Consider the following 20,070-nt stretch of genomic DNA (forward strand, 5'->3'; position numbering starts at 1 on the left):
GTTTCATTATTTTCAGTCATTGACCAAGAATTGTGCTCATCTTTCTGATCATGGAAAATCATTATCACCAATGGCAATGCCTCTCCTGGCATCAGAGTTGTCCCCATTTGTTGCTATCCCATTCCTGGTGAATCTGTGTAAAGACACACAAAGCATCTGGCCACTTCATTATGTCTTCTAGATTAGTCGTCCTCTTGACCATTTACAGATTGAAAAGTGTGTTATTTTATTCTTTTCCCCATATTTCTTCATGAGATTATATTTAGGGTATTACATGGTTGTTCATTTTTGCACGTTTTGATGCTTCTTTTGTCTAAGAATGCAATTATCTTGTTAAATGAGGTAAACGTGTACTTTGTTTTGCTCAGAACTTTACCAAGGGTTGTTCACCATTTTGAAAAATCAGCTTTCTGATGGAAACAGTGCTCATGATAATTTGAGTCATAAATATAAGCCACTTGAGTCAGCCTGCAGGTTTAGATGTCTCATTCATGGTGATTCTTCCAAATGCAGATGTAAATGTCGGATGATTTTATTGTTTGCCAGTGTAATCATTCTCATTTACACGTTGAGTTTTTTTAATATTGAAAATTATTTACTTTAATCTCTCCTTTAACTTGTAGTAAGGACATTACATTTCTATTGAAAAAATTGTGTGCCTAGGATATATGATCTGTGACTTTCATGTGAGGATAGGAGAGGGGCATTACTAAAAGCATGTTATACAAGGGGAGCCTTGGCTCTAACGGGGCTCTGATAAGAGGCATCAGAAGCTCTGTGCTGCCCATGCCTGGCATGAAGAAAACATGCCCACCTACCTTACACTCTTTGTAGGGCGACATGGGCATCTAACTTTCTGGGTTTTTTTTTTTTTTTTTGAGATGGAGTCTCACTCTGTCTCCCAGGCTGAAGAGCAGTAGCTGATCTTGGCTCATTGCAACCTCCACTTCCTGGATTCTGGCGATTCTTCTACTTCAGCCTCCTGAGTATCTGGGACTACAGGTGCATGACACCACGCCCGGCCAGTTTTTGTATTTTTAGTAAAGACAGGGTTTCACCATACTGGCCAGACTGGTCTTGAACTCCTGACCTAGTGATCCGCCCGTCTTGGCCTCCTAAAGTGCTGGGATCACAGGCATGAGCCAGCGTATGCGGCATCAGTTTCTTTCTTTACACAGCCACATGACTTGGCTGAAGGTCAGTTTGCCAAATACAAGTTGGCAATTTAACAACTAATCAGTTGATTAGATTCAACTTCCTTCCAAGAGTTTTCTATTGAGGTGTTCTGTATGCTTTTTGCCTTTTTTCCCGAAAACGCACTGTCACATTTGCCTTGCTAACCTCTAGCTCTTCTGTCTCTCTTTTTATATATAAATATATATAAACACACACATTCTCTCTCTCTCTCTCTCTTTCTCTCTCTCTCCTTTTTTTCTAATTCTTTTGGGACTAAATACACAATGATACCCCATTGTCCCTAAGCACTTAGTTCGTGTTTCCTAAAAACAAAGACATGACCCTACAAAGCCACGGCACACCTCACTAATCAGGAAATTAGCATTGACTATCATGCTCCTGCCACAAACATACTTCCACGGATGCCGTTCACAGATCCTGCCTGTCCCAGCCATGCTCTTTATAGGCGCAGGAACCAATCGAAAGTCACTCATTACATTTAGTTGTCCTGTCTTTTTAGCCTCTTTCAATGTGTAGGAGTTCCACAGTTTTCCTTGTCTCTTATGACCATCATGATTTTTGAGTATGGGCCTGTTACTTGGGAGACCATCTCATTATTTGGGATTTTCTAATGTTTCCTTGTCAGTAGGTTCAGGTGATGCATTCTGGCAGGAATGTCACAGAATTGATGCTGTGTTCTTCTTAGTGCATCATTTCGGGAGGGATGTGATATGAGTTTTTCCATTCCTGGTAACAATTAAAAAGTTAATCACTTAGTTAAGGTGGTGACTGCTAGGTTCCTCCACTGTAAAGTTAATTAGTGATTATATTTAAGAGGAGACACTTTGAGAATAAGGCCATAAACTCTTCTTATCAATGTCACCCTTGGCATTAGCAGGGATTCATGATTCTTGCCTGAATTGGTTATTACTACGTTGGTTGTCACATGGCAATTTTCTGATTCCATCTTTCTCTACATTTATCAATTGGAATTCTATTATAAGGTAGAACTGCTGTGTATGTACAGATATGTGTATGTATTTCAGGATGGACTCATGGGTTCCTGTGTTACTCAATGGGCTCTAACTCTTAACCATCGTCATTTATTTTGATGCTCACTTTGCCCCGAACTTGGCTATGGGGCCCTTGTCAAGCTGGATTCTGTGCCTTTTGGCCATGCTCCTGTCATTGCAGCACAAGATGGCCAGGGTTTGTATGTTTCCAGCCAGTCAGCCAGTCAGCCTTTTCTCCAAGAATGCCTGACTCCTTTCAGGAATCAAGATCTGGTGCTGAATGTATTCATCGTTTCCGGTTTGTCTGGCTTCACAGCAGACAGAGCTAGAATAGCTATATCCGTAGATCTCTACATGCTTATGTCTACGTCTATGTACATGCATATTTATCGATTACAAGTCACAGTGTAGATCAATATCCCTAAACAGAGTCGAACATACATGTTTTATTCTCGCCGCCTCCTTTCCATATTTGATTTCTATTCTCGCTGGTGAGGAACCTGGCTCTCATGGGATCACTTGTTTTCTCAATCACCTTGTTTGTAACTAATCTCCTGAGCCCAGGAGCCATCTCCTTAGCAAAGCATTGTCAACTTATGCTGCTCCACTCCTGCTGAGAAATTCCTCCCTCTTTGAGCTCTGAGAGTTCGCTCTACATTGATATTTTTGAAATTATGCATAAAGGGAATATTATATTATCTATAAACTTCATTGCAGGATAATGGGGGCAGTATTTTTATAATAACATATATATATATATGTATTTTTAATGGTATATGTTATCAACTTTTTTTCTCTGTTCACTTCCTGAATGCTTCATATATATCTTATCATCCATCTGTTTTCAATTTTATATGTCTGAAAAGTGACTTTATTTTGCCTTTTCTCTAGAATAATAGTTTTGCTGGCTGTAAACTCTGCAAAGTGTTTTCTCCTTCAGCATTTCGAGTATGTTACTCCATTCTCTTCTCGCTTCTAATGTTGATGATGGGAAGGTTGCTTTCAATCTAAATTTGAGAACGCTCTTTTAAAGGTAGATTGTAAGATGTTCCTCATTACCTTTAATGTTGTGTAGTTTCACTACAATATGTCTAGGTGTAGACTTATTTTTATTTTCCTGTCTGATAAGCGGAGGGCACATTGTTGTCAAGATTTCTCTTTCTCTAATTCTGGAAAATTCCTTTCCAAATATTGTTTCCCTGTCATTCCTTCCATTCTCTGCTTCTGGAATTCTTATTTCATATTATACTTTTCTCTCTGCACAGCCTCTGGGTGAACGTTTCAGTATTATCCTCTGTTTTACTAATTTGCTTCCACTTCTGTTTTCAGGCTAGAGTTTATCCCAGTATTGATTTAGAAAGTCTTTTATATCTGTTATTATAATTTCCATTTCGAAGACTTCTCACTGGTTCGTTTTCATATCATTCTCGTGTCTCATTTTTGTCTCTTCCACATAGATTTTTGCTCATTTTAAGGATGTTATTTTTTCATTAATCCACCTAAACATACTTATTTCCACACTTCTATAAAGGGATCTGGATTGATTTCTGTTTCAATTGCTCATTTTGTTTGCTTTCATTCTTACTGTTATATTTCTTTACATGGTTTCGAATTTTGATTATGGCTTCATTTTTAGGGGAGATTTTATTAGTTATGTGTTATTTTCTTTTTCACTCTTTTGTGAATGTTTATTCCCATGTGAGTGGTTATGTAGTTGACATCATATAATCCTTAATTCTGAACAGATCCTATAATAGTGGTTTTGGTTTCCTGCCCAATTGTATAATCAGGGAAATTATTGACCCTGTCTCTGAGCTAATGTGTATTTTAGTTTGTTCCTGATCTTGGGTCTGGGTTTGTACATCTGTGCTTCTCTAGATCTGTAACCTGTTACAGGACAGAGGCCCTGGGAGTGCTTCAAGGCATGTCTTTTCTGCCTCCTTTCTCAAGTAATATGTGTATGGGGAGGAGGAAGTGGGAAATCCATTCCTTAGCTTTAAGCAGTGAGCCTATTTCTACACCCCTATTATCCCAGAGGAATTGAAAATCTTGGTTTGGGTCAAGGTATTCAGCAGTCCATGATTTCAGAGTAGCTTATATTTTAGACTTGCTCTTCTGTTTCCGATCCATTAAGACATTTACTTGTTTCTAAGTCTGGCTATATATTTTTTGTTTTGTTTTGGATATATTATTGCTACCTCTTTGGAGCCAGGGTATTAATGTCAAAGTGTAAATTTACAGAGGCATTTTGATAGAACGTTTCTTATGTCCATTAAGCAAAGGTAACATTCTGGTAGGGAAGAAGATACTTTATAACTCGTATTAGCTGCTGGCACATATTCTCAGGTTAGAGCCATGGGAAAACTTAGCCCATCTCTCACTGAGTAACAGAATCCCAGTACACATCACTAAGTTGGACCCTGCTTATCTCTCAGTCCAGGAAATTTTTCATGGCAAGTTTGATGCAAAGGATACCTTTCAGTATGGTTCATGGGTGCAAAAACCTTCTCCAGTATATTTTTCTCTCTTGGTGGAGCACAAAGGCACAGTCAACACATATATGCTTAGTTTTAGAAAAAGCTCAAATATGTATAAATCCAGCACCCCTTCCCACAAGAACATAACATTAGTGCTTCTTAGGAAAGCAATTAGATTTTTCAGAACCTGTGGAATCATTGCCCAGGGTAATATATTAAGTCCTAAAGGGTAATATGACCCTTGCTCAGCACAAAGTTAGCAGGTTTTTTTGTTGTTGTTGTTTAGTGGTGAAGTCCAATTTTGCCTCCTTATAGCTGCCACTGTATCATGACACAAATGATACTCTGAAATGAGAACTGTTCAGACATGGGAAGATGTTCAGTTGGACTTTTGGGTTTTCTCTTCTTTGGGCTAAAATCTTTTTTTTCTTAAACTGTCTTTTATAGCTTAGGTGTGTGTGTGTGTGTGTGTGTGTGTGTGTGTGTGTGTGCCTGTGTTTTAGCCATTTATTTAGTAGAGAATGTTTATACAAAGGAATGGGCAAGTCTATAAATTTGAAAGGGTCAGAGACGAGGGTTCAGTTTGGTACCTTGCTCCAGCTTCCCTCAGCTGTGAAAAGGATTTGCTTGGCTCTATGGCTGATCTCATGGTATCAAACAATTCAGTGTAATTCTCCAAACCCTCCTTTGCCCGGGTGCAGCCTGCGAAGGGTTATTTGCAAACCACTTCTGTAGATAGGGTAATGGTGACTCGATTGCTGAACAGGTGGCAGGGGTGCAGTTTGATTTTTAGATATAATTCTGTTTTCTGCCTTTTGGCTTATTGCTGAAAGATGTTTTATGCTGTAATTTCATTGTGGGTTAATTTTGATTCAGTGCTTGCAAGTAGTTTTGACTCTCTGTGCTTGTGTATGTGTGTGTATGTGTGTGTGTGTGTGTATGCATGTGTATGTATGTGTTTGCACAGACTGACATGGTGCTCTGAGGCTACGTGAGGGCTAGGCAATGAAAAACGAAGAAGTATAGGAGAGGTTCTCATCCCAGAGACCCAAGGTTTGTGCTGAATGTTTCAGGGAAATGTTTCCCAAATAGTGCTTCATGGAAGCTTTTAACTTTCTGAGATACTCTGTGAATAAAGTATTCTATGACCATATAATTTAGAAGTGCCATATATATGCCTCCTTCTTGGAGAAAACTTTTTGTCTGATCATATGGAAGGCTGTGAGAGTTCCAGCAGTAAAACAGTCTTTTTTAACTTTCTTCTTTAACATTTACCATTATATTTGGTCATGGAACTCATTGAAAAGAAGACTATAATACCCATTAGCATCCTGGAAAATTAGTATTCCATTTTGCACCTTATGGGAAGCGCATTGCTAAGCCACGTGGCATACCTATGAATTTGATGCTCTATGCATTTACTGACGAGTCTGGGAGACAGCTACTTTCTCTCATTCGGTAATTAATCTGAGAATTCATCTTACAGGTACATCACCAGCTTCATATCAGTGAAGTCCTGGAGACAGAAGACAAGCAGCAGTTTGTGTCAGAAAATGGGACAGAGCACAGGGAAAGGTGTCATTAAAATGAGCTGAGTGAAGCGTGAGGCTATCTGGTAGAGCTTTCACATGAAAATTTGTGAAAATGACTGATGTGATTTTCTAGGAAAAGAGCATGTGAACTGGAGTTAGCCAGCTCAGCAAAGGTGAGGAGGAAGCAAGGAATGAATGGAAGGTGGTGGGGAATGAGTCGCTTACAGGTCCTGGCTGATACGCCAGGAAGTGTGTTGATAAGGAAGAAGAAGACTATTGTGGAGGGAGAGATTCAGAGGACATCTAAGGAAGGAGACTCAGTCCTCACTGAAGCATATGAAAGAGTCATGAATGGTGTTAGGGACCTTAGCACAGATCTCCAGGGAGGCCATTCCTGGCCTGAGTGACAGGTGTAGGGAGGGAGGGTGGGGCCGACTGGGGAGAAGGACTTGGTGATTACAAGGTGCAGAGAGACACACACTAGTCAGTTCCAAGGTACAGAGAGAAGAATCCAGCTCAATTCTATTCCTAGCATCATAGTGACTGGGATACAGGTGTTTCTGAAGGGTGCACTTCTGTTCAGGCCTAGCAAAAATTGGCTTCTCCTCTGTCCTAGACACAGCGCTGGGGTTGTCAATGAAATTCGTAGCTGGAGGCTACTCGATCACCATCCAGTCATTAGGAGATAAAAACTATTGATCATTATTTGTCTGATGCTCCTTGCAAACAGCAGGCCTCCTGCTAATATCTTTATCCACTTCTAAGGCTGTCAGCCTATTGACTTTTTTTTTTAAACAGTTGATTGGAGTGTGAGGTGCAGAAGAAATGATTTTTAACCAAAGGATGGAGAATTTGATCATGACACATCTGTAGAAGAGCATGGAGAACTTGTGATGGCTCTTCTCTGCCTAGTGGAAGGGCAGGGGGTTGAGGGCTATCCTTTCTATTTATCTTATGATCTCTCCTCTTGATAAAGCCTAACACAAAGAAAGCACAAATGAAGAAAGCGAGGTTCAGCGAATGGCCCAGAACTGGCCACATGACCTCCCTGGCCTTGGTTTACTCATGTGGGCAAGAAGTTAGTTGACACCAGATGTCGTCCTATGTTCTGAGGCTGTGGTAACAACAGGGCACTGCATGGTTTCTCTGCAAAGGCTGCTGAACCCCTGGGGTATGGGAAGTGAAGAGGAGACTGAAGCAGTCCTGAGTCTCTGGTTTGCTGCAGTGAGCTCTGCACTGAAGCCAGCTGCAGGGAACTCTTACATGAGCAAGCACGCAGGACCTTTCCTAAGGCAAGCTCTGAATGGAAATATAGAGGTCCCTGGGAGAGGCAAAGACCAAAGGTACGTGAAATGTTCTTTAAAAAAAAATTAATGCTGTGTTGTTACAGAGTTATCACAGAGGGAAATTTCTCAGTGGGAGATTCATCAACAAATATAATCAACAGTATTGATTGAGACTTCTTGGGCTCAGGTGCATGCAGGTAGAGGAAGGATCCTGATGTCAGGAACCCTGGTCTCAGGGGGCTCATTTGGGTGATAAAAGCACTCTCATATTGGTCCATTGTGGTCTGCATGTGCAGAGAGAGTCAGGACTGAGAGATCATGAAAGATGTTCTGCAGGAATTTGGACTCATTTTGATTTTTGAAGGACAAATAGAATTTGAAGCAGCAGACAGAAAAAGAAGGCTCAAGGTGTCTGAAACCGTGAAGATACAGGTCTGGCTAGGGCAGAGAGATCAGCTGGAGACCATGGTTGATGCTCCTTGGTGAGTGCTGGTCATACTGTGTGTGCATCTGTATTTACGTGTTTAACAGCTTCACTGACATACAATAAACTTCACATACTTAAAGTGCACAGTACAATCAGGTTTGCTTAATGTATACACCCATGAGACAGTCACAATTATCAAGATAATGAACAACCTACCACCCACAAAGGGCCCTGGGAGCCCATTTGTAATTCCCTCCCTCCCCCTGCTCGCTGTTCCTCATCCCCAGGCAGCCCAGTGATCCGCTGTCACTATAGTCTTGATTGTGTCTTTGGGTATTTTCTATGAATGGAGTCTAGCAGCAGATACTCTTTTGACTGGCCTTTTCCACAGGCATAGTTATTTCGATATTCATCCATGTTGTATGTGTATCAACAGTTCATTCTCTTTGTTATGGAGTAGTATCATTCCACTGCAGGGTTATAACCAACATTTGTTGAACTATTCACAAGTTGAGGGACATGAGGGTTATTTCCAACTTTTGCTCATACAAATAAGGCTCTTATAAAAACTGGTCTTTCCAGGTGCCTATGACAGTGTTGTTCTAGTATTGGATTCCTCATTTTCCTCATGTTTTTAATACTTGTTCTGTCAGTTATTAGAAGATGAATGTTAATCTCTCTGACTATAATTGGGAATCTGTCTATTTCTTCTTGAAGTTCTATCAGTTTTTGCTTCAGGTGCAAAATTATTTACACAAAGTAATTTTGAAGCTCTGTTATAAATTACATAAACATTTAAAATTGTTATGTGACTGGTGAATTGCCCCTTCTGTCACTGTGAATCACCTCCTTTATGCTTGTTAACATTCTTTGCTCTGAAATTGACTTTGTCTCATATTTCTATAGCCATTCCGGTTTTATTTTGATTAATATTAGCATAATATATACATTAATCATGTGTGTATATATACATATTTACATATATTTGTGTACATATGTAAGTTGAGTATTCCTTATCCAAAAGTTCAGCATTTTAAAAGCTCCAATGAATATTTCCTTTTAGTGTCATGTTAGCACTCAAAACTTCCAGATTTTGGAGCATTTTGGATTTTGAATTTTCAGATTAAAGGTACTCCATGTGTGTGTGTGTGTGTGTGTGTATTTTCATTCTTCTACATTCAATCTATTTATGACTTTATATTTAAAATGTTTCTTATAGGTAGCAGAAGTTTGATCTTATATATTTTTAATCCAATTTGACAAGCTCTACCTTTAAAAACACTTTTATTTTGTGATAGAGTCCCATGTAGTTGTAAGAGATAACAGAGAGACCTTATGTTCTGCTTGTTCGATTGACCTCAGCATCATCTTGCAAAACTGCATTACAATGTCACAACTAGGATACTGACATCGCTACAATCCATCAAATTTGTTCGGATTTCCCAAGTATTACCTGGACTTACTTGTGTGTGTGTTTACTGTTCAGCCCAGCTTGGTCACATATGTAGTTTCACGTATTTGCTGTTGCAATCAAGATGTAGAGTAGTGCCGCTAACACAAAGCTCCTTTGTCTCGCCGCTCCCCTCCACCCCACCCTCATATTTAATGCCTGGCAGCCACTAATTTGTTCTTTCCTGACATTCATCTTTCACCATTAAGCATGATGTTAGCTGTGGGTTTTTTTGTAGGTGTTCTTTATCAAGTTGAATTCTCTTCAACGCCTAACTTGCTGAGAGTTGCCATGAATGGTTATTGGGTTTTGTCAAAGGCTTTTTCTGCATCATTTGATATTATCATATGGTTTTTCTTCCTTAGCATGTTAATGTTATGGGTTACATTGCTTGAGCATTTGAATGTTGAGTCAGCCTTGCATACCTGGACCAAATCCCACTTGGCCATGCTGCATAATTATTTTTATACATCATTGGATTTGATTTGCTAATGTTTTCTTGAGGGTCTTTGTTTCTAACTTCATGGGAGACGTTTGTCTGTGTTTTCTTTTTTGCGCTGTCTTTGTCTGTTTTGGTAATCTGTGTTTTTTAAAGGAGCACTCAGATCCTTTACCTTATGATTATGATTATTCATATGATTAAGTTTGAATCTATCGTCTTGCCTTTTGCTTTCTATTTGCTCCATCTATGTTTATGTCTCCTTTTCTTCTTTTCCTACCTTATTTCAGATTGTTCAGTAGTTGAAAATTATTCTGTTTTACCTTCTTTTCTGATATACAGCTGTAACTCTTTGTTTAGCTATTTTAATGGTTTATTTAAGGTTTATAGAACACTTTTAAGTGATTACAACATACCTTCAAGTATATTTTACCTTTTCAAGTATGGCAAAAATCCTTATAATGGTAAAATCTAGGCCTCCCTGAACTTTCAGCTTCACCGCTGTACCTAGGGGTAGCTGCTGGGCATACCTAAGTTCCCTCTCCTTGGGTCACGGCCAGAGGCTCTCTCAAGGGAGTGCACCGGGGCAGTCATCGAACTCTTCTCATTCACTCCTCCACTTTCAGACATCACCATCCTTCATTGCCGATGCCCTGTGTCTTGAAAGCTATTGCTTCACCTATGTTGCTTGTCTTGCTTATTTTGTTTTGTTTTAGGTAAGAGGATAGTTTCATCTTATTCCTTCTTGGGCAGAAGCAGAAACCTCGCACTATTGTTTTGATGTGGATTCTGCTGATGTCTTGTCAGAGTCAAACTGCTAATCCTTTCAAGGGCATCTCTGTTGTGGTCCAGAGAGAATGAGAGCATCAAGGCTACATGACCTGTGTTAGGTCTTTCCCTTTAGAAAGATCCAGCCCCTGCACTGGAACCTCACTGCATGGCAGATGTTGGTGCGTGATGATGGTGGAGCCCACACTCCAGGAAGAGGAGGTGATTTGTACAAAGTAATTTGGTAATACATGTATTTAGCCTCCGTTTTTCTTGTAACTATTTGTGAATGAGACTAAATCCAGGACCATGAAATCCCACTTTTCACATTTGTCAAATAAACAACTCTATTTCAAAGGCAAAGAGAATTGGTGAAAAGAAAGACCATCAAATGCTTAAAGAATCGCTTAGTTTTAAATGCTGGAGGGCTCTCGAGAATAGCCCTCTGCCTTTAGGAAAGTCATACACCCTCTTCTTCATTTTACATATACAGGCAACTCCAGGTATTAAGGGGCTTACAAAGGGTCCCGTAAGCATGTGATGGAAACAGAACTGTAGTTCTCTAAGTGTATTAGTGGCTTTTCAATTACTGTCTGTGGTATTCCTCCTCTTGCTCCCTGTACTATCTCTGGGGTAGTTTCCTGCCCCAGCACTGCCTGTCCCCCGTGCTAGGCAGCATGCCTCCTAAAGGCTTTCTGTGTTCTGCCTCTCCAGGTGAGAGAAAAAATGCTCCCCTCTGAAGTTTCCCTGGGCAGGCTTTAGAGCCACACAATTAACAATTTCCCTGTTCGTTTTCCATTGCCTCGTGGTCCTGGCCTCTGACAGCAGATAGATGGCTGTATCATAACAGCCCCCTCACATCGTTTGTCATGTCCTGGCAGGCTGACAACAGCCTCTCTGTTTCTGGAAGGCCAGAAGCTAGAATGTCAGGCAGGGAAACTAAATAACTTTTCACCCTCAGGACCTAATTCCTTCTTCACAGAGCTGCAGGCCACTGAAAGCTGGTATGAGGGTGTGGAGCCATGGAAACATGGAGCCTAGAATATAACTGTGAAGACTTTGTTATGATCAGGCCTGGTCTTAGAAAAGTGATTTGAAAAAATGACCTGGAATGGGGCCGTTCTTTTCCCCAAAGCAATGAGTTACAGTACTGTGTTGTCTTTCAGTGAGGTGCTGTCTGCTAATTCTCTATAGCCAGGAGCAACTGATATTAACTGGACAAAGGGTTTTGTATGAAGGATAATAACACCAAAGGCATCACCAGTGTACACGTGTATAGGGATTTTCATGAACCATTCATAAGTCCTATAGGCATATTATCTCACTGAAGTTTTGCTACAACTCTTTGAGGTAGGTGCTATCACTAGCCCTGTGTTATAGATGAGAGCTAACAAGTAGTAGAACCGTGATTCAAATCCTGCCATTCTGACTCCAGAGTCTGTGCTCGTAAACTCAGTGCCATGATGTCTGTAACCAAGAATACAAAATTCCTCTTCTTTATCAAATCACAGCATGGGGAGGAGTGAGCGTTTAGGCAAGGAAAGGGTGGATTTCAATACTGGAGCAAAGAGAAGAAATGCCTTTGTCCACAGAATGAAATGTGTGCTTAGAAAATGGACACAGACTTGGTCCTTAGGGTTTCTGTGAGCTTCTCTACTTTTTCCAGCCTCCCTTTATTTAGGTTCACACGTGACCCGCTCTGGCCAATGAGATGTGTACAGAAGTAATATGAGCCACGATGGTCAAGTAAATAATGTGACTTACCATGTTCCTTTTTCAGCCCCGTCTCTGAATCCTTGACAACCTTGAGGGTAAACTGAAAGCCACAATAAAGTGGAACCATAAGAGAAGAACAGCTTGGATCCCTGAATCGCTGCTTGGAAGAGAGTTGCCTAGGAGATCTATGCACCTGTGTAGAACTTGGAGTATGCTGTGGACTGAGTTATGTCTTCTAAATTCATGTGTTGAAGCCCTAATCCCCATTGTGACTACTGTCATGCCGAGACAGGGTCTATATGGAAATAGTTAAGGTGAAATGAAGTTATAAGGTTAGTGCTCTTATCTGATGGGATTAGTAAAAAGAGGCAGCAGAGAGCTTTTTCACTCTCTTTACCCACTCCCCCAAGTGCACACCCTGAGTAAAGGCCCTGTGAAGACACAGCAAGAAGATGGCCATCTGCAAGCCGGGAAGAGAGACCTCACCAGAAACGGACCCTGCTGGGGCCTTGATCTAGGACTTCTAGCACCAAAAACAGTGAAAAATAAATGTCTGGTGTTGAAGCCACCCACTTTTTATTATGGTATTTTGTTATGGTAGCACAAGCAGACTAAGACAAAATGAATGAAAAATACACTTGCATTATCTTAATCCACTGATATTTCCAGGGTTTGTTTGTCACTACAGCAAAAGCAAACCTACCCTGACTGATATATGGGCATGAATCTCCCAGCTTCCTTGTAGCCCTATCTGTTCAAAGGCCCCTTCTTTTGGGAGAAGGAGGGCTGTTTAGGTCTTACAAAGAGAGCTACTGTCTGAGAAACTGGGGAGGAACCACTTCCTGCAAGTCTCATTCAGTTTTTTCCCAGCCTTTAGTAGGCTCCATAAGGGACATAAAAGAAGTATAAGGTAAGTGTGGGAGAGGATCTTAGCTTTCTAATATTTAAAATGAAGGGGTTAAAAAAAAAATGAAGGGGTAGCATTGTTGGATCTCTAAGGGCTTTTAAACCTCCATAAACCTGTGATTTATAGGCATGTTCTGGGATGTTAAATATTTAGAATTTTCTGATTACTCAGAATGATATGTGCCGAGTACCCTCGCACTTTAAAGGGATATGCTAGCTCATCTACAAAGCACCTTAAAAATAAGTGACCCCAAACTATTCTGCCACGTTGGCTCATTATCCACCCGCAGTGTAAAAAGAAAAAGAGGAGGGAAAGAGGAGGTCATTATACGAATCCCTTTGGGGAAAGTTGTCAACGTCTAGTGAGCTGTTCCCCAACAGGCCCTGTGGGAAGAGAGGTAGAGGTCCGGGAAGCTTGACATGTATTCTCTGGCCTTTGGTGGATACAGGGTCCCGACTTTGTTGGCCAGCTTGGGTGGAAGCAGCAGAGAGGGAAGAAAGAGGCTAGGGAATTGCCTGTCCTTCCAGGGCATAACTAGGCCAGGGTGTGTGTTTCTAACAGAGCAAAGAAAGTTTCAAGGATGAGGTCTGCATGGGGTCTAGCTGTCTAAAGGGACCCACGGGAGAGGTGAGGGGATGAGGAGACGCAAAGAGAGGGTAGATTGCAACATGACAGAGAATGAGGGAGTGCAGCAGGCTATAGGAAGCATTGTTCTTGCAAGGGAATGCAAGGTTGGAGTTGCTCTCCAACACCTCATGAAGGAAAGGGTGAGCTTTGGACATTCCCTGTGTCCTGAGAGCAACAGTGCTGGATTATATCTGTGTCATTCCAGGAGGACCTTGCCTGCCCCTTTCTTCCCTGTTTTTCCCCCTGCACTTGCTCATAGGACCCCCATTCAGAGCTGCAGAGCTGGGGAGGAGGGAGCAAAAGGAAACAGTGATGATGCTGGCTTCTCCCCTTGGCCTTCTGAGACTGGTCCAGTGGTGAGACCTGACCAGTTATACATCAGAAGAGAGTTTTAGAATTTTAATATCACATAGAACTGGGCTTTTTAATGCCCCCCTTCAGAGAGATTATTTACTTTTAATCTCAGAGTTAACAAAAAATGTTATGAGACGTATTGGTTACTCATTTGAGAGCAGGGAGGAATTGCTTCATAGCACGGGCTTGAAGGGGCCTCTGTGACATAGAATTTAGTGCTTTTTATTTGTACTCTGTTGAGCTGGATTTATTCAGTTAATTAGTTACATACACACAGTGCCTCACTTTTCAACATTTATTCATATGCAATTTCTGTTTGCTACCTACCCACCCATCTCCTGATAGGATACATGTGATCTGTGCATAACCTGTTTGAGATCAAAGATAATGTTTTTTGTTCATTGCCTTGCTGGACTTCAGATGTGGCCACTGCCACCTGGGACTAGCTCTGAGGAGCCACTTGTGGTTACTGCTGCCACCTTCATATTTGGAGAACCCGGCCCACCAGCAGAGAGAGAAGACAGCTGAGAAGGTTTCCTGGTGCTCTGGAAGCTCACCCTATTGACCTACCTGGGTGTCGAGAGAAGGGAGGATACGATGAATCAACACATTTGGAATGTTTCAGGACAGAGGGACTCTTTTGTGCTTACAGGACTCTCCCTAGTGCTTATCCTCAATGTCCCCCACTTGTGACCTGCTTTCTGTGTGCAGCAAAGCCAGCCTCTTCATGATTCCCTGGGTGTATCCTGCATTCACCCACTTCTGAGGCTTTGCTCGAGCTCACCTCTGTGCCTTAAATGCCCTTCTCCTACGTTCATTGTCCAAGTCCTTTCTCCCAAATCACATCAAATTTCTGTCCTCCTTCCCCAACCCAGAAGCCTTTCCTGAAGCTCACATGAGGGTTGATTCTGTCCTTTCTCCTACTGCTCATTGCCGATGTCTCTGTGTTTTCTCTACGGTCAGCGTCCACTTGGATCATGCCATCTGTGATGGTGTCTGTCTCTCTTACTAGTCTATGAGCTCTCAGAATGCAGAGACACGGCTTCCTTCATTTCTGTCATCCCTGTGGGCACTCAGTGAATATCTGTTAAATGGAATTAAACTGCGAATTATTGCTGTGGGTGAATTTTAAAGGATGTGTGATCTAGCACGTCAAGTATATATATATATATATATATTAAAAATATATATATAACAAAAAGGTGGGATTTGAACCCTCATGTATGTTAAACTCCACTGGGGTATTTTATGACCTGTGTGGATCTGTAGAAAATTCAGGTGTGCAATTCTTTTAATTCATTGCTGAGCCCCCATGAATCATTGTCTTTTGTGAAACTAGAGGGCCAGCTATGTACATCTTGATTGGAAAAAGAGTGAGAAAGTTGGTTAACTAGTTAATATCCTCTACAGCCACTTTTTTTTTTTTTGGCTAAGTAAGAAAAAAGCTAACTAATGGGGAAGTAGAGGCCAGATTGGGAAGAGTAAGCCCAGGTGTTCATAATTCTAGGTGGGTAAGGGTCCTTGAGATCACAGAGGAGTCATATATTCTACCAAGGCCTGGGGTTGGTGATAAATGGTTCTCAGCAGATCAATTGGGGATTTGGGGAGTTTAACTCAAGCACACGATATGGCAGCTTAGGAATGAGCCAGGGCATGGTTTTGAGCATTGCGAGAGTTAGGATGACCTGTATGTCAAAGATGACAGCTTCTCCTTTTGCCAGGGGTAGGCGGTGGGTTCTGGGCGGATCTGCCATCCAAATACAGAAGGGGTCATGGGTGTGGTGACAACAGCCTCCGCAGTTACTTTTGCACCCAGTCATGCTTTGCACCCTGCTTGAGGGTGAGGCCTTGAAGGCACAGTGGCTGGCACTCAGCCAGGGTACGTGGCTTCGGCTCTAACAGGGTTAGGCTCTGTGATTTTGCTTGCTTGTCACTCTTGATCATTTTTCTCTTCTGCCTTTTATTTTTCTCCCAGACCTTTTGGTACCCAATGATTTTTGATTAATTTATTTACCATTGTTGGGTGATTGATGTTGTTTTGTGCTGGTACTTTGTAACTTTCCAATTCTTCTAGTTGTCAAGGTGACAGCCCCCTGATGATGAATTAGAACCTGTCCCTTGCTCTTTTTATTCTCCCTGTGTGCCAAGGCTCTAGGTTTTCAGCAAATATAAATATTTCTAAATGCAGATTTAATGATCGGCGTGTACAACAAAATCTGGAAAGATCTACGATACTCTCATACTTCTTTTCGTTCACACTGAAATTCAATACATTGTGTTTTTTCCCTGTTCTACTTTAGATTTGGGGAATCCACTTTGCTTTTGGGAATCCCTTCAGCTATTTTCCTGCTTCTCTGGGGTCTTCTCCTAGGCATGGTTTTCCTTTCTCACGTCCTTGCCTTCTGTTGTCTCCCTCAGTTAGATGAACTCACATTCCTCTACATAATGCGTAAGCATGGGATGGTGGTGAAAAAAAGGTACTTTTATTTGTTAAGTCTTTATTTGCTTCACACAATGAGTGGTACTTTTCTGTTAAGTTCATAAAATATTTATTGAGGACCTATTATGAACCAGGAAAACCCCAAGAACCTTTGTACAAGATGGCCATGTTAATATCTATTTTATATGCACAGGAACTGAGGCTCTGGTAGGGTAATCAATATGTTTTAATTCATACAAGTAGGAAATAGTAGAGCAGGGATTTGAGCTCAGTCTTTCTGACGTTAGCAATTTGCATTGTTTCCATGACACTGTTCTGACGGTGACCAGGGATGGATGAAGGAACTCCTAGAGCCTCAGAATTTGGAAGAAACCATAAACTTTCTCTACATGGGTGGTTCTCAAACTGGTAATTAGATGCATCCTTGGTCAGCTACATAAAAATCACAGGGAATGCTCATTAAAATACAGATTCCTGGGTCTTTCCACCATTGTTAAGTCTGGATTGGCCCAGAACTTTTATTTTTAAAACATTGCCTATGTTATTCTGATTCTCAATCAGGTTTGTGAACCAGTGCAATAAGCCAACTATTATCTAGAGTAGGACTTTCCTTGACACCTTCATTGAGAGATGTCCATCCAGCTTCTGGGGTAAGAAGCACAACCCATGTTGTAGCTTCCAGTAGTGGGCAGCCCTTAATAATTTTGGAAAATTCTTTCTCACAATTGACCTATCACTGGTTTCTCTGTAACTATAGTCTGTGATATGTATAATGCAAATAATCGGTGCTAATTGTGCACTCACTGTGTGCAAACTCGTGCTAAATACTTTAGATCTCTTTTACCACTCAAGTGCCTCTGCTACTCCCTGAGGCTTGTATTATTATCATTCCTATTTTGCAGATGAGATCATTTCATCCTGAAGATACAAATGGTATGTTTCTTTCATCTGGTCTGTATCAGCTCTTCAGATGTTTGCAGGTAACAACCTTCCCAATCTGTCTGGCCGATAAAATGAAGTTGCAATAATTCACTATGACCCAAAATTCACCAGGTGCTGACTTTTTCCAAGGCAGATGCTAGTTTTGCAAAGATGAAGATCCCCCATTCTTAACAATCTACAATTGTGGGTCAGGGGGACAGAGAACATCAGGTGTTAAACCTAGGTGATGGGTTGATAGGAGCAGCAAACCACTGAGCACACATTTACTTGTGTAACAAACCTGCACGTTCTGCACATGTATCGAGAACTTAAAATGTAATAAAATTTTAAAAATATAACACAGAAACAATCTACAACTGAGTGAGGGAGATCCAGGTAAACTTGGACTCAGCTTTGTGTGTGAGCCTTGCCTCTTTAACTGGACTGAGTCTTTGTGGGCAGAGCCTCCAGACTCTCCAGTTTTCTTCCCTACAGTGGAAGGGTTTGAATGGATGATGGGGACTTAGTAAAGACACATTGTCCTGGATTGATTGTGAACATTTCATCCAGCAAACTCTTTTTTTGGCTTTCATGTTTCCTAGGTGAGTCAAGTAATTGGACAGAGAGGAGGGTATGAGGCTCTCCCTGGATCCCTAAAGCCTCGGCCTTTGAGAGGGCTCATGAATTTCCTTGGAGTCCCTGCATCTGTGATGTGGGGAATGTCTCCCTGTGAGATACTAGCTGGCCACAGTTTCCTAAGCAGGAAGTAATGTATCACAATAGATAAAGTGCAGGATGTATAAGTGAAAACATGTGGGCATCCTATCTACATCATCGACTTTCTCCATGGTCTCGGATCTGTCTTTATGCCGTCACTGTTGTCATCTGCCAAACGGGAATACCAACTCTTTTTCACTTCTTCAGGATATGCAGAAGGAAGTATTAGTTATTAATGTACTTTAAACTCCTTGGTGACACTAGCTGCATACATATAGATCTTTCTTGTTTTAAACAAGAGATGCTAAACAAAACCAAGGAATATTAAATTATAAATTTACAGAAGAGATAAATTACAGAGGTAGTTATTATTTAAATTGCAGAAATATTTCTCATTTTCAGCCCGGGGTTCCTTTACAAAGCAATCTGTCTTGTGCTTTTTAAAAAAGTAATTTAATTTACAAAAATTTGATTTGCATGCAACTTTTTAGAAACATTTATCATGTAAAGTGAGACATCATCTGACTAAGTTAGAGAATTTACCAATATGTGTTGGCTTAGGATGAATATCACTTCCTCCAAGGGTGTGAATACTGGCAAATTGAATTTCACTTCTCCCCTTCTCAAACCGAGACTGTCCAAGCCCAAGTTTGAAGCATCTGATTTGAGAATTAGTAGCCATGGTGGAAATACTTGGATTCTTGATCTACATCTGTCAATAAATCAGTCATGACCTCAGAGAAGTCAACTTCCCAACGCCTCAGTTTTCTCATCCGGACAATGAGATTGCTGGAATTGATGTTCTTCCAGCTTTCAGGTTTTTCAGTAGAACTCATTGCTAAAGGAAGTGATCTGAAATCACACAGGGCAAGACCTGGCATCCTGTCGATGTGCAATAAATCCATACATCATTCACTGAATAAAATGACGATGTTCATTTATTTCCAACCAATTCTCCAAGTTGGAAATGCTCCAAGTTTATGACAAAGAAAATAAAATGAGTTCAGAAAACCCTTTTCCTTATTTTGCACTGACTTGATCTCTCTTGATGATTTCTTGCATCCTTAAGTCTGGTGAGAAGAAGATTGGTTCCCTGCAAGTATTGGGGTTCCCTCCTCCGTAAAGAGTCCTGCAAACTGAAATGCTGAGTTCATCCTAGATTGCTACTGTGCCTTTTACATTTCAACTGATGCAATTGCAGATGATAGTTGCAAGTAGCGAAGATACAGAGATGTGGTGGCAGCTCATTCTCCTCTCCTCTCCCCCAGTTTCCCCACCATGGCCAGCACCTGCCTTTGCATTTGCCGCTGCTGGCCAGCATGCCAGCCTCCTGTCAGCCTGAGTCGTCTGTGCCTCCCTTCCAAGCCATGAATCATCAGAGGTGCTGTGGCTTCTCCAGCTTTGCATTCCTGGCAGAGGTGTTGTTTCTTCCTAAAAGTGGAGGGGAAGGAGTTGCTAAGGAACACCATTAACATGCTGACAGCACAACAATCTCGGAGAGTTTTGGCCTCAGCCGTTTGACTCTAATCAGGAAATCATTTTTAGAAAGATTTGTCAGTGTAAGAAAACAAGCTCCTGAACTAAATTAGGATCTGGATTATTTTCCCCTCCTCTCTCAATCTGCAGTGCAAGTCAGACTGGTGAGCCATCACGGTTTTGTGTGTGGTGAATTTGTTTCTACCGCACATTTTAATTCGGAGCTCCTGAAGGTGTCTGTGTTTATAAGGACTGTGTTTTTGGAGCTGCTCCCTTGGAGGTTTGGTGCTTGTTTCTCCTTCCCTCAAGCTGGTTGGCTTTTTTGGCAAGGCAGCCTAGGCTTC

Source organism: Callithrix jacchus, chromosome 14, assembly GCF_049354715.1.
Source record: "Callithrix jacchus isolate 240 chromosome 14, calJac240_pri, whole genome shotgun sequence".
Lineage (NCBI taxonomy): Eukaryota > Metazoa > Chordata > Mammalia > Primates > Cebidae > Callithrix > Callithrix jacchus.